Genomic DNA, 13,598 nt, shown 5'->3' with positions numbered 1-13,598 from the left:
TATAAGTGTCCTACAAGGACCAGAGGGAGTGTTTTGATCTACAAACTGTACATGCTATTTAAAAAGGCACTTATAAATATAGGACTACAAATCCCACATCAAACTTACGTGCTGTTTCTTTCTTCTACTGTTCTCCTCCATTGCCCACTGGTAAGGATGGGTGGGGACAGGTAAAACTCTAGATGTGAGGAAAATGGTCTGCAATCAGAATGAATTTTTTTTTAAAAAAAAAGCAGTATTTTGTGCCATAAATACTAACTATATACCATTAGTAAATTCAAGCTTATACCTGCACTTTATCCTGCTTAGCTAATGGGGCCTTCACCTTCCCCACCTTCTATCACATGGAAACTACCTCTGTTTATTATCCCAGCAACAAGTACAAAGTACATTTAGGGAAAAGAAAAGTATGTTCTGCTTCATAAACTAAAATTAAGATAAAAGGGTATGGAGTAAGGTCCAGGTTTTGGAGATAACATGAAATGGGTAGTTGAGAACAGATCATGGAAGGCCACCTTCAGCAGATGACATTTTAAGGAGATGTGAAGAAACAGCAAGAATTATCCAGCTGAAACGGCAAGTTACAAACATACCAGACAGCGAAAAAGGCATGACTTGACAGCTCCAGGCCAGATGGAGGTGACTCAATTCAAAGCAGAATTTTCATCAGAAAACATAAGCAAGTGTATGAGTGGACACTAAACACCAATTAAAATATTTAAATGGATAGTTATTACAGATTTACATTTTAAAGTTCACTTTCTTGTGTATGTCAACTTCAAAACCAGCAGAAAGTGATTTCAAGAATACATCTCACTAACTGGCATGAGATTCAAGTTAATGAAGGTTAGTTAGCTAACCTTCAGAATGGGAGGAAAATTCAAGTTAATGTTAAATTAGTTAATGGTTGGTATTAAGAGTAGAAACATAAAATAAGTCCTTCTGTCAAATTTATATAGAAGAAGAGACAAGTGAGCCCATATAGCTTCACGCATCGTATTCCTTTTAAAAAAAAAAACAAACTCATCTGATTCTTGACACAATTGCCCAAAACCTTTGTTGAAGAAATGATAAGCCTTTATAACAAACAGTGCTTGAAAAACAATATCCACATGTAAAAGGTTCAATCTGGATCCCTCTTTCTCACCCTACATAAATCAATTCAAATTGGATCAAAGACCTAGGAATAAGACCAGAAGTCATGCAACTGCTAGAAGAGGACATAGGAGAGACTCTAACCTATAGGTGCAGGCAACAAGGACTCCTAGAGCTCAGGAAGTAATGACAAGACTCAAGAAAAGGAATGACACCAAACAAAAACGTTACACAACAAAGGAAACAACAGCAGAAAGAGAAACCTTCAGAATGGGAGGAAAAAATCTTTGCCAACTCTTCTGACAGAGGATTAATATCCAGAATATATAAAGAACTCAAAAGACTCAACACCATTTAAGCATGTAACCAATTCAGTAAGTGGGCAAATGAACCTAACAGACTCTCCTCCAGAGAAGAATAAATGGCAATTGTATGAATAGTGTTCAATATCTTTACACATAAGGGAAATGCAAATCAAAACTATGCTGAGATTCCATCTCAACAGAAATAACAATGTTTGCAAAGATGTGAGAAAAAGGAACCCTTATCCACTGTCGGTGGGAAAAGTAAATTAGTACAGGCACTATGGAAATCGTATGGAGGTTCCTCCAAAAACTAAACAGGTAACTACTGTAATATCCAGCTATACCACTTCTTGGTATCTATCCAAAACAATTACAAACAGCATATTTTAGATACATGCTTTCCCATGTTTATAGCAGCACAATTCACAGTAGCCAAATTGTAGAACCAGTCTAGGTGTATATCAATAGATAACAAGTGAAGAAAATGGGATATATATACACAATGGAGTTTTATTTAACCATCAGAAAGGAAGAAATTATCTCCTGACTGAAAGAGATCTTACAGTTAACTGTATTTTCCTCAAAGTATTGATTCACTCATAATATAAACATATTAATTCAGTATATAAGTGAAAAAATGAAAAAAGAATAAAGATTAAAATAAAATCATGTATTTTTAAGTTGTGCATTGTACTTAGATTTGGGCATTTGAATATTTTATTTCCTCAAAGGCAGTATTTGATCACTCTCTCTATATAAACAATGAGGAAACTTTAGGTCACAAAAATACAATGAAAGACTTTGCTAATGCCAATCAAATGCCCTCATGAAAGGAACATTGTACAGCATTCAAATGTGATTCAAACTTGTGTTTATTTTCAGATGAAATTATTTTACTGCAAATCCAATTCATTTTATACCTCCAATTTTTACTTTTGGCAGAAGTACTGATAAACTTAAAAACGGTCTTTTAACAATGGAATAATCTTTTACACCTTTATTACCATTTCTGGAGCAGGAATTAAGAAACACTACTTCAGGGTAAAAGAATAATCTTAGAGAATAGTATGGTGTTAAAACACATGTGGTACTGGTAAACAGGTACCTTACTATTCTCTGAGAATAGAAAAACATCAAAGAATGAAACTTCCACATTTTACACCTGTGAAAATATTACCCCTGAAAAGTTCACACCATAAGTCATGTGATGTAAGGGCCATAGAAAATAAGAATAATTCTTTAATCATATTATTTTCCCAAAATAAATTGTAAAAAATCATTTATTGTTCACAGATAAATTTGAGGGCAATTTGACCTATGAAAAAAATTCAAAGTACTCTGAAATAATAGTCATAAGTGAAAACAATATTAATATAGCCACATGAGTATCCAGAAAATCTATGCATCATTTTGTAAATATATGTAAAAAACACCAAGAGAAATACAATTTTGGTATATCCCACTGTGAGAAGTAGAGCTCATTTGAGCTTGAAAATAATAATTTATTTTCTGATTCATTGAAAAGATTTTCTATCCAGAAAAAAAAAATCACACACACTATTGATTGGTCTCTTGAGGCTGTAGCTGTTACTGAATCTCAGTGAGCCTTCAGGTCAGTTTGAACTAGTTACAAGAATACAAGGAAGTAACTCTACAATAGCAATTAAAATATATTAAAAAGTGCAGGGCATGTGGCACAGTGATTGAGCACATGCTTAGCATATGCAAGGCCTTCCATAGGATTTCAACCAACACACACACAACACACACAGACACACACACACACACAAGTGTAAATAACATTCATTCTAACAGAATGACTTTGAGGAAATGACCACATCAAAATAAAAGCATAGATACAAAGAAACCTATTGAACTAGATATTTATTGAAGCATCACCTTTAATCACATTAGTCTGATAATGACCTGGATGCTGATAATAGGGAAATGCATGACTAGACTGTTGTATCATGTGGTAAGGAAATTTAGTATCCCTTAAAAACAATGACAACACCATATATTAAAAGAGAAGAATCTCCTGATACATTTCAAACTCAAGGAATTCAACACTGTGAACACATTAATATCAAGAAATGGAATCTGTTTTCATCATTTATTAAGTTCAAATAGAGTTTTCCTGAGGAAGGAGCAAATCTCACATGGCTTCTCAACAAGTCAAACTGTGTAAAACCACTGCTCTCCGCCATAATTTCACCAAAGCCCTTTTCATCTCATGGTTTCGCAGGCTGTAGATAGTGGATTCAGCAGGGGTGTGAGCAATGTGTAAACAAATGACATCAGTTTCTTGGTTACTGGTGAGTAGCTGGATTTGGGCTGTAAATAAGTCATACTGGCTGTGCCATAGAAGAGGGTGACTGATGTGACATGAGAGGCACAGGTGGAAAAGCCCTTTTGTCTCCCAGTTGTTGATGGCATCTTCAGGATGGCAAAGAGAATTCTAAGGTAAGACAAGAGTATCAACAAGAAAGGAAGCAATATAATCAAAATGGTGCCTGTGAAGGCATAGATTTCAAACGAGAAGGTATCTGCACATACCAGTTTTAGCACTGCTGGGGTTTCACAAGATATATGATTAATTTCATTGGGGCCACAAAAGGGAAAACTAAATACCCATGTGGTCTGCACAGTAGCCACCATGATCCCTGAGACCCATGAGAACATTACTAATTTCACAAACACCCTCTTGTTCATAATCATGGGGTATGTCAGAGGATGGCAGATGGCACCAAAAACGGTCATAAGCCATTGCCCCCAGGAGAAAACACTCAGTCCCCCCAAAAAGAAGAATGAAATACATCTGTGCAAAACAACCCACAAAAGAACTTGTAGTTCTCTCAGTGGTCAAGACCACTAGCATTTCAGGCATGATGGCTGCACTGAAACTCACTTCCACCACAGATAAATTTTGCAGGAACAGGTATATGGTGATGTGGAGGGTCCGGTCCAGCAAGATGGCAGCTATGATGATGGCATTTCCCATCAGGGTCATCAGATAAATAACCAAGAAAACACCAAAGATCTGCTCTTGGAGTTTAGGAGAATCAGAGAAGCCCAAGAGGATGTATTCAACCACAGAGCTTTGATTTTGTGTTTTCATTGCAGTACAAAACCCTATATTGTTTCTGCAGACATGATCAAAGAATAAAGTCACAGTCCAGAGGCTAAGAGTAGAAGTCTGCATTCATCATGGAAATTCTGGCAGAGGATAAAAAGAGGAACCCATGTTCCAAAAAACTTACGTTGGAATACTTGGAGAATGGCAAAATACTAAGATTAACAATATTAGTCAATCTGTCAAATATAAAGTAAAAGTGAACAATTCTTAAAAATCTGGTCTTAAAAGTTCAAAATGCTATCAAGTTTCTATTACAACTTGTATGCTATGTAGTTTTAAGGTAAACATACCCCTAAAGTATATAGATATTTTCTAATACAAGTTCTAATCCCATATTACCACAGGTATCCTTCTCTTTATTCAATTGTTGTAAACATAACAATGAAAACTACAGAAAATAAAATGTGATAAAGTAGACAAATAGGAAAAAGCTAATCCAAATTTTTATAGTAATTCAGTAATAGTGAATTTTATGTAAATCTACTTAAATATTCATTGCATTCAAGACAAATAGAACTTTATGTGATATTGATGGTTTGACAATATTCCACAAGAATATTCATGTTGGGTTGTATTTTAAATGTACCTGTTTCAGGTAACACCTCTAGACTTTGAAAATTGGTTTTGAGCTTATTAACTTCTTATTAATGTCTGGCCAAATCTATTGGGGTTTACTGGGATGTGAAATTTTTAGCCCCAAAGATCCAAGATTCAACCTTGTGACCATTATGATTTAAGGACAAGCCCACTTTTTGGTCATTCTGGGGCTACAATTTCAAACTTTCCACTCTTTGCCACTCTTTCCCACCCTTTCTCTCTCTTTCCTTCCCCAGTCTCATCAAGCACCTCATGGACTCATGAATTATTCAACAAGCTCTGATGGACCTACCATTTTCTAAACTCTGCAATATAAGGAATTCAGCATAGACCAAATCTCAATAGAATCCCTAAGCACACTACCTAAAATAACTGTGATCCTCACCACAAGGCTTCATAAAATAGTACCCCATTATGCCCCCAAACTCTCTAGCTCGACAACCCTCACATATTGCCATGTATTTTTATATTTTTATCAATTGACATTATATACACATTTATACAAATATCATTCCCACAACCGTATAATCCCTGAGGCAAAGATTTTGTTTGCATTTTAGTATCTACACAATGCCCCCAACAATCCCCAGATCATTACATATGTTAAAATAATAACTTTAAAGAAATAAATGGAATATATCAGGAAAATTAAACTCTAAAAAATAGTGTCTAAAAGCGAAGGGAAGCCAGTACAGAGCACAATTGGAAAACAAACTGCAATTAATAACAAGGGCTTTAGACAATTTAAGTAAGAGAAAGATTACATGTGGACAGGGAGCTGGAGAAGACAACCACAGTCACTGAATAATGTGGGTGGAAGGGCTGGTAAGTGGGAGGAAAAAGGCACAGGGAAGGACATACTTGCTCAAGTCAGAGGTCCCTGATGGCAATGGTACTAGATGGAGCCCACTGTGTCTTCTGTGATGTTCTGAAAACCAGGGGATAGTCAGCAGGGAGATGAGGAAGCAGGCAGGACAGAGAATCCCAGCGAGCTGAAGGTATATGTTGTCTTCAGTGCAGATCTGTAGGGCATGAGCAACAGCAGAAGGCAAATTGCTTCATTCCTGAGTTGGACCATACACATATTATCCAAAGCCTATATAAGCCATGATAATTATATGTTTTTTTCAATAGCAAAAACTTTCTTAAAATTAAAAAATATACTTTGTAGGACAAAATAATTAAAACTCATTTCAAATGGCTATAATAATAAATAAATGAAATGTGTACTGAGTTCCAGGTGTTAGAAACTGGATAGGTTTTAAAATTTACAAAATTTGGAGTATTATTTTAAAACAGGAAACATTTATAATGCTGATTAAAACATGTTTTGAATAAAATTATGTTTAAAAACCCAGTATGATAACTATAGTTGACAACAGCTAACTGCACAATTCACAAACTTGTTGAAGAGGATTTTAAATGTTCCACACAAAAAAATGATAAACATCTGAGGTTATAGAAATGACAATTACATTTATCTGATCATTAAGATTGTGTGCATACATTGGAATGGCACAGAATATATCATGAATATGTGCAATTACCATGTGTCAATTACAAACAAAACCTATACTTAAAGAACAAAACAAAACTATGATATGGTCACAATTGACCACAAATGCTGCTCCCTCTTTTCATTTGCTCATTATTATATCCAAATTCTTCATGATTGTAATTATGAGATGCACTTTTTCTGAACAAAATAAAAAGGAAACTGACAAAACATCAAACTAAAACATCTGATTCAAATATTTCATTCATGCCTACTGGTCCCTGAGCACTGAGGCATGTCTTCAACAGCATCACCAGCTTTTACTGAGAACATTCAATGAAAAAAACCACTAACAGTCACACAAGTAGAAGCCGCACTCTCTTACCTATTGACATTGACTGTGACGTTTACATGCTACTTTATCATCACTCTCACCACTTATTAAAATACACCTGCTTGTAAATGCAATTTAGTGATTGAGTGCACTGATTTTTAACCCCCTATGAAATAGAATCATGTGCCCCAGAGAATCCCTCTGGAGAGAACTTTGAATGCTTCCCACAGAACTTCTCATATTTTGTATGAGAGCTACAGAGACTTGAATCTGGTCCCTCAGGGAAGAACGCTCAAGAGAACACACATGAAAATATTATCTTACTGAGAAGGAAAATGAAAAACATGGAATGCCAGTTCTCAATGTGTCCATGAGGACTGAAGGCCTTGTACACAGAGGCTCAACTTCAATGTGACATCTCCCAGTAGGATTTTTGTGAAATCAGAGGGTGAATGAATGTTGTAGACAGGGAAAGAAGGGAGGAGTCAGGGGAGGTGTGAGCAAAGGCAGGGGGCAGATGAAGAATTCAACTGGACACAATGCACAGTTTGGGCAATGGTGGGAATTAAGTAAAGGCAAGAAGATTGAAGCCTCTGAGATTTAAGTCTGGATGCTCCTGAGCCCCGAACTTGCATATTTTCCATAAGAATTATAGAGCCACTGATATTTTTGAGAGAAGGCATCATTACAGTTGATTTCATGCATAGAGCTTCTTGACTAGAGTAAAAAGATCTGGACTGGTTTACAGGACTTGGAGCACATCACTGAACTTCTCTGCCTTCTTTACTTTCTATGTAAAAGGAAAACATTGTTATTATTCTCCCAATGTATACATGAGGATCGGGGACTCTGGGCTTGGAATAAAGTGGCTAGGGCATTGAAGAAAACCACGTGCTGTGTTTCAGAAGAATACAGGGCTGGATGAACCTACAGACAATGTGCCTGGACCAATGTTCTCCTTTTCTATTTCTCCTCTCTGATTTCTAGGAGAAGCATCCCTCTCAAGACTGTTCTCTCCTCCTTGGAGCAATAAGGCTACCAATAACACTTACAGATACATTCTCTTTAATCTGTGTCCAGTAAGAAACATAACACTAACCTAAGAGAAGGGGTTTTCATTTACAGAATCCAATCCAAGGACCCTTCTCAAGTGACTCATTAGAGTCATTCTCCAGGAGAAGGGCCCACTGTGTGTAGTGTGCTTTCCTTATTCACACTCCAAACAATCCTACAGGGCCCTCTGATGGACCAACATGTTATATGTCCAGATGCCATTGACTGTATCACAGGTGGTATATGATTTGTGAGAAGTCATAGTCATGTAGACAATCACCATGTTTTTGCCTGTATTTTACATTTCCTTGAAAAGTGTGTGAAGAAAATGTCAGACACATGTTGAGATGATAAAAGGTCATAATATTCATGTTTATCTCTAATTCAGAGCTTTTATATCATTGATACATAAATAGTACAAATATAGAGACTGTACCCCAGTATACTTGAAGTTTAAGAAAGTAAATACATAGCAAAGAAATATATATGGGAAGATTTAACCAATATTATTTTATTTAATAAATGATGAGATTAAACATGGGATAAAAAGAACACATTTTATATCCTTCAGAGTACATTTCATCCCAAAATATCTATGAAAACTTTACAAAATCTGACTTCTGTTTTCCAAAAGAAAATCTCAATAAATTTCAAAATCTTATTCATAGAAACAGCATTCCTTGCAATCAAACTGAAAAAGAATAAAAAAGTAATAATAAAAACTTTCTACACCGCAGCATTCCTGCCACCTACCCTGCCATTGGGGCTCAGTTTCCCTCCCAAGAGACAGGCAGCCATAAGCACTTGGGAGATATTTTACCATCATGGATTGCTTTAGAGATACATCAGAAGGTGACATAGACCATTCTTGCTTTGACAGTGTCTTTGAAAAAGTAAAGAAATATGAAAGTAAATTACTTTTGACAAGTAAAGTGATAATCCTGAAGAGAGAATAAATAATGATATAAAAAAGAGAAATCTGAAGTTTGGAGTTCAAAAAAAGAGAGAGAATATTATCTTACTGAGAAGGAAAATGAAAAAAAAAAAAACAAAAATTTCTCCAGATGAACACTTTGTAGAGAATAGTATTATGCAAACCATTTCTTCAGGATCAAAAAAAAAAAAAAAAACATTATGTGATGCTGCAAAAGGAACTAAAACACACTTGCCCATTCCAAATAGAATTCCAAAAACTGTAAAATAAGGAGAGGAGAATTACTATACAGATGGACAGGAAAACAGTGATGATGGACACAAACATTATAAGAGGTCCAAGTCAGCTAAACCATCTAATAACTCCAAATACAAGCATGAGTAAAAAGAATTTCAAGGTTAGTTCCTCTCTCTCTTCTTCTTTGTCTTTGCCTTCCTCCTCTTGAAGTTCAGACTGTTCAGATGATGTCTCTGATAACTGCTTTATCAACTCCAGATATCAGCCCTGTTCCATCTTTTGAGTTAAATACACCAAATGACCAAAAAGTCAAAGTTAAAAGGCAAGAAAATGTGAGTCAAGAGGTAGATGAAGATGTTGAGGTTTTAAAAATTGATTCAAGGTATCTGAAAGCTGCCAAGAAAGTGAAAGAAAAACTTTGGCCTGCTGTTGTCCCAACGTCATCAGTGTTCAATTGTAATCTAGACCACAAAGTCTTACATGTCACAATGAACCTGCATCATCTTTGAAAAGCTTTGCTGCAATTAAAGAAAAAGGGACCACAAAAACTTCACTTTGATCAACCCTCAGTAGTACCTAGGAAAAATTACTCTTTCACAAGAGAAGAGGTGAGACAGATTGATCAGGAAAATCAGAGACTTTTGAAAGAACTGTCAAGGCAGGCTGAAAAGTCAGAAAGCAAAAGTACAATCCCCATTGATCATCCTTTTAAGTTATGTTGTAGTGCTCTCAATAGCCAGAAGGAGCAACAAAAGTTTGAAAGAGAAAATGTGGCTTTATTGAAAAAACTTGAAACTATGAAGCCAGCAATGGGTATGAAATACTCAGAACAGCTAATGGACTACCATTGTAATATGGGATCATCTCCTTCTAAGGTCACCGTCCTCCAGAAGACTAAGAACATGCATTTGGCCAATGCAACCTATTAAGAGAAGTTTCCAGGACATCCAGTGCTAACAATGGTGTCAGTTGTAAGACTGAGCAATTAGTTTTTGACACACCCAGTGGCCTATTGCTATGACTTAACCCCCATGTGTGCACTGCTTAGTTATAAAACATTATTACTTTAAACATCATTCATCCAATTTTTTTCTTTTTCTTTTTTAAATTTTTTCATTTATTTTAATTAGTTATATATGATAGCATAATGCATTTTGATTCATTGTACACAACTGCAGCACAACTTTTCATTTCTCTGGCTGTACATGATGTAGCGTCGCACTAAATGTGCAGTCATACATGTATATAGGTTAATGATGTTCATCTCATTTCGCCATCTTTCCTGCTCCCATACCCCTTCCCTTCCCCTCCCTATTCATCCAATTTTATTGACATATTTTTGTTATATTACTATATTTCACTATGTTAATATCTAAAATATTTTTCCAGCAATTTAAAGTATATAACAGTGAGTTAATTTATTGTTTGTGATTCAATGAAAAATTGTTGTCAAAAGACAACAATTTAATGTAAAAACAGTATTTACTATGAGTGGGAATTTATATAAAATGTGTGTGGATTTATTAGAAAAATGGTAGTAATGCATGTTTATTTTCTCAGCATAGAAATTGATTCGGTTGTCACGTTGATCAAACAGTAGTGACAGTATCATTGCATGTTGGATCCAAGCTATTCACTATGCAGTTCTCATTTTATGTTATTTTCTTTTCTTACAAGCTTTAAACCACGAGCTTACCTCTTATTTGACTTTGTTTTCTATTTGCTTTAGAACTCACATGGTGAGTCACAACCTGATTTATGAGAGTTACACTTTGTTATTAAACATCCTGAAATTTGTTTTTATAGATGGAACTGATTTAGATTTGATGAGCAAGTTGAGAGAAGCTTGTACTGGGGCAATCCTCACAATTTAACCAGGAGTACCTAGTACTTCTGTGTAAGTGCACTGTTAGGTCTTAAAACTTCTTTTAGCCATTCCAAATCCTCTCACACTGGGAATATTAGAGAGTTCAATGTAAAAGCTTGTCTTTTGTGTTTTCATACATGCAGGTAGAGTAGTATTAATGATTCTGACAAGGGTGGTGGGCTTTAGATTTACATCTACTTCCTTGAGACTAATTTGAGTGCAGACCAAATCAGTTGTATCATGAGCAAATACAAGGGTTTTTTTATTTGTTTTTTTGTTTTGTCAGTTAAATAGCACCACCAGTTTGAAGAGCCAATAAGCAGGTTCTAAAGTATGTCAGAACAGTGTGTTAAATGATGCTGTTAGTATATTTTTCTGTGATTTAGTATTTATTAATGGAGAAGAAAGAAAAGAATAAAAAATGCTTTAGAATTTCAGCTACTGATGAGCCTCTGCCTTCCTGCATGGGAGCCCAGGCCCAGGGTAGGCCCAGGTTCATCCTGCCACCAGCAAACCCCTTCCAGATCTCAGGCCCCAGCCCAGATCCACCTCCACCAACTAGAAGACACCACTGGAGCTCGGCCCAGCTCAGGACTACCTCTGCCAACTAGCAGACACCTGGAGGAGCTCAGGCCCTGGCCCAGATCTGCCTCCTCTGACTTGCATGGAAGCCTATGCCAAGGGTAGGCTGGGTCCCCACCACCACCTGGGAGCCCGGGCCTAACCCACTTCCATCTTGGGTCATTGCAGCCACCTAACCTTCCCCACACATTTCATTTCAAATAATACAAGAATTTCATTTCAAATAATACAAGGGTTTCCCCGCCCCCCATTCCAAAGACCTCAGCAAAACAAACTTGCCAAAGTCATGCTAGATCTGAAATAATAACTTAAAGGTATGAAGGTTAGGATAATAAGACTCCAAAAACAGAACTTCATCTCCTAAAAATTCTGAAACCTGACACATTGATATTACAACAGGGCTGAACAAAGTACAATTATATGGATTACCTCGTTGGTGGTTTTAATTAAAGCTGGCTTTTTAAATGCCTGATGAAAAAACAAATCCCATTTTGGAATCAGAGCTAACTTTCTAAATTACAAAGAGCAAAAACATGTTTCTAAAACTTCTTGCCATAAGCCACAGCACAGGTCTACACAAATTCTTTTCTAGTATTAATAGAAGTTACAAGCAACTTACTACTTTACACTTTGCTTTTTTAAAAAAAGAACATAGCTTTATCTGATGAGCTTTTGGTAGCTATGGCCAATAATTATATTGTGTTCCATTTTAGCAACCAAACTTATAAAGATATTCTATTTATCATAATAATACTTTCCAAATAGTAAAGGTCCTGTTACTACAGAAAATTTTTAAGATTTCAAAAAAAGGTCTGAGTTTGGGGTGGGCATGGTTTGATAATTAGGATGCAACTCAAAGTACAGCTAGAACCCAAAACCTACTTGCTGAAATTTTTAAGGTCTTTACTCTTTAAATATCATTAATTTAACAATTTATATTTTTGATAAAATTTAATTGTGGGCAGAAAATGTTATTTCAATTAAAAAGTATTACTTTATATTTTGTAATATGACTTTAAACACAACATAAAAGGCTAATTAACAACTCAACTGAATTCTTCAATGACTGAGGATTTTGAATATTCATCCTTTTGTACTTAAATTATGACCATATAATCATGTCTGAGGCTGAGCAAGATATAGATATCAGAATACCCCCTAGAACTGGTTAGATATGCCCATATTAACATTTTCACTATTTAATTTACCAAAAGTAAGTGTAAGAAAAAAGACTAATTTGGTTATTCAATTATGGTTACATAAAAATCATGTAAATTCTCAAACATGTGATGAAGTCATCATAGTGTACCTTATAAGAACACTAATTACTAATGGTTGAGTAGCTTTCAGATATCATTAATAAAGTACCTGACCATCATTTTAAAAGTTATTCAGTGCTACTGATTTTATAAATAACTTTTTAAGTTAGGCTCTACTATACCAAATTTTCTTTCTGCTTTAGTTTTTTTTAAGATAAAATAAACTCAATCCCATAGAACTTTCTTCAAAAAAATAGAAGACAGATCTAAAATTTAAATATTTAAATGTCTTCATGAAAACCAGAAAACAGCTTGTTCTCATATTGCTAAGTTTTAGATCTCCTGAGGAACCTACACGTGGAAAATTGTGAAGCAGAACTTCTTACCATTTACAGTAAGCAGCACAAATGACAAAATATGTCTGGTCTCTACACCTTGCTACTTCCAATTCAGCATCTGGACCACATTACCCTAGAAGTATGGAGTTAATCAGGATAATTCAACATTTAAATGCTGAACATACCTGTTACTGTGTTATGCTGGCGTACATATAGGTAGATTAACACTAGAAACATATATCTTTAGTACTAAGAATTTCAGCTATGTTAGAAGAAAAATGAACTGGTTTGCAAGACAAAAACAAAAACAAAACCCAAAAAACCCCATAACATGCATCTTGGAAGTTAAATAAAAAAATAATAATA

At 35.3% G+C, this 13,598-nt stretch overlaps 2 pseudogenes; one reads left to right on the top strand and one right to left on the bottom strand.

The window, feature by feature from the left end:
* Positions 1–3,331: 3,331 nt before the first annotated feature.
* LOC144376794 (olfactory receptor 10A3-like) lies at positions 3,332–4,518 on the bottom strand (annotated as a pseudogene).
* Positions 4,519–9,413: 4,895 nt separating this feature from the next.
* Positions 9,414–10,207, top strand: LOC144376655 (cilia- and flagella-associated protein 97 pseudogene; annotated as a pseudogene).
* The last annotated feature ends 3,391 nt before the right edge of the window (positions 10,208–13,598 follow it).

Source organism: Ictidomys tridecemlineatus, chromosome 4, assembly GCF_052094955.1.
Source record: "Ictidomys tridecemlineatus isolate mIctTri1 chromosome 4, mIctTri1.hap1, whole genome shotgun sequence".
Lineage (NCBI taxonomy): Eukaryota > Metazoa > Chordata > Mammalia > Rodentia > Sciuridae > Ictidomys > Ictidomys tridecemlineatus.
Note: the sequence above shows the minus strand (reverse complement) of the source record. Positions and strands in the feature narration are given on the sequence as shown.